Source organism: Lactuca virosa, chromosome 7 (genome assembly GCF_052849685.1).
Source record: "Lactuca virosa cultivar CGN04683 chromosome 7, Lactuca_virosa_CGN04683_v6, whole genome shotgun sequence".
NCBI classification, from domain to species: domain Eukaryota; kingdom Viridiplantae; phylum Streptophyta; class Magnoliopsida; order Asterales; family Asteraceae; genus Lactuca; species Lactuca virosa.
Genome location: NC_136432.1, coordinates 78,010,465 through 78,012,734, shown reverse-complemented (window position 1 = coordinate 78,012,734; position 2,270 = coordinate 78,010,465). Strand labels below are relative to the sequence as shown.

The 2,270-nt window shown below is 36.7% G+C and overlaps 1 long non-coding RNA gene across 1 annotated transcript; it reads right to left on the bottom strand.

The window, feature by feature from the left end:
* Positions 1–980: 980 nt before the first annotated feature.
* On the bottom strand, positions 981–1,992 carry LOC145125728 (uncharacterized). Its single transcript, XR_013716138.1, has 2 exons — positions 1,515–1,992; positions 981–1,443 (listed from the first exon to the last, which is right to left on the bottom strand). It is a non-coding gene; the product is annotated as an uncharacterized LOC145125728 (long non-coding RNA).
* Between the last annotated feature and the right edge of the window lie 278 nt (positions 1,993–2,270).

Sequence of the window (2,270 nt, the reverse complement as noted above, 5' to 3'; positions counted from 1 at the left end):
TGACTCATTGAGTTTTAGTGCATCTTTTGTAAAATAAATGAGTTCATTTCAACTATTATACGATTTCCGATGGTATCTTACTTCCAAATATGTAAACTGGCAAACGAATCAAACAACTCAAACTGTAACCCTAGTTAATGCATCCGAGAAACTAAAATTTCGTATTCAGCAGTTGTGAGCGAAGCGAACACTCTAATATCGTAGTACATGTTTCCCTATTTTCGAAAATATAAAGAACGTCCAAAATGGAGTTTGTATGCAAAAGATATGACATTTTTTTAAGAATATGAACCAGTATAATACTGATTTTTCTTAAAACTGCTAAAACCGTTTCTATCCATTGAGAGACTTGCACACCTCAGATGGAAATTCCGAGAGCGTTTTTGGACTCAGACTATGGTTTAATATTTAATTTCATTTTCGGAATATTTTTTGCAAAAATATTTGCAGAAGTCGAAATATCGAACGTTTCAGGTTAATTAAACACAAATCTTTAAACGTGATTTCCCGAATTTCTGCAACTCTAAAAATTAATCCGTTTGGGTTTTGAAATCCTTAAACTAAACTCTATCGTTTTCCATTTTAAGAAAAATTATTTAATATCAAGATCGATGTCACATAAATCAAGAAAAATAGTATTGTAATATTTTAATGTCACAAGTGTGACATTACCCATTTTAATGTCATAAGTCATACATTTTGACACAAATATTCCGCCATGTATTACGGCCTATTCTTTTCACATAATTTTTATCCTTTTCTATACCATCTAATTTTCAAAAATACCCAAAAATACATAGCCAATTAAATCAATATATCAATAGATACCCAAATACATGTATGATATGCATCTTATTACTCAAATACTTATACTTGTGTGTATAACTAATGCAATATGTTTATATTTGATTTTGTTATACAAATAAGATTATCTAAGAATCTACCAAATATATACACAATTATGGGCAAAAGAAAACAGATTGACGGCTATTAGTTTCTTCCACATTTCAAGTTTACCCAACATTACACACAACTCCTTTCTGTTTCAGTTGACAACCAAGTTATAGACAGCTTGCACATTTTCCTACCACTCCACTCATAATATTACAAAAAGTCAAGACTTTTCTTGTGTTTCTCATCCAAAGTACACTTAATTTAGAAATAAAAATGGGCAGCCATTGGAGCTTCTTGAATGAAAATGAAACAACTTCAAATTACATCTAAAATACTCTCTTTCTCTCCCTTTTTCTATCTCGATTTCTAGCCAAAAGAACCTCCATCGGAGGTGTTGTTCATGTGTTTTCCCAGCAAGCAAGAAAGGCAGCAAGTCCATTTGTTTCTTCTTCTTTTTGTCGAATAAGCAACCCAAAAACAACCTCTCAATCTTTGCCTCTTGACCTGTCAAACAACAAACCCAAACACCCCCTTTCTCTTCAACGGTTCCTGTTCAAATAATAATAATAATAATAATTAAAAAAAAAAAAAACAAAATCAAAAAGCTTCAAGGAGGCTACCAGAGCAGCCCCCGTTGCACCCTCCTCTTCTTCCTCCTATCGAAGACCGCAGCCAAACACTCCCACTTGTGCTTCTACTGCTGTTCGTCTTCCTCGCATCGGAACCCGTCCTTCCTACTGATTGAACCTCGCATCCCACACATTCTCCGGTCGAGTAAACACCTCCGAAAACCTCGCCAGCGTTGTTGTTGCTGCTCGCGACGATCCATCAGACCACCTCACCCTTTCCCCCTTTGCACCTCATTATCCGAGCAGGAAGAGAGCAGCCTCGCTGCTTCTTCCCGTCTTTTTCTTCGGCCTTGTCGACCACCGGAGATGCTCCCCTCCTTGCGATAGATCGACAAGCATCGGATCCCTCATCTGCCTGCGAGCCTTCGTGCTTCCTCCTTGCCCGCCGTCGTTCGTTCATGTGTTCTATCTGTTTTCGTTCGTTTCGTGTTCCTCTGATCGATCAAACAAGTGAAGACGGAGGGCACAAAAGCCCTGAATCTTTTTGTATACGAGAACCAAAAAGCCCTAAATCCTTTTTATTTTTAGGAAATGACCTAATAACCCTCCTGTTGAACCATTTCTTCAAAATGAGTCCCTTCCCCAAAACTTTGGGTTATTTAAAACAAAACAGCCCCTCCATGGAGATTTCTTATCAAAATCAGTCCAATTCTAAAACATTAATTCCTTATAAACCATTTAAGTCCCTCCCTTGTTTAAGTTACTACAAAATCAGTCCCTTCTTTGATTTATTTTACCAAAGCAATC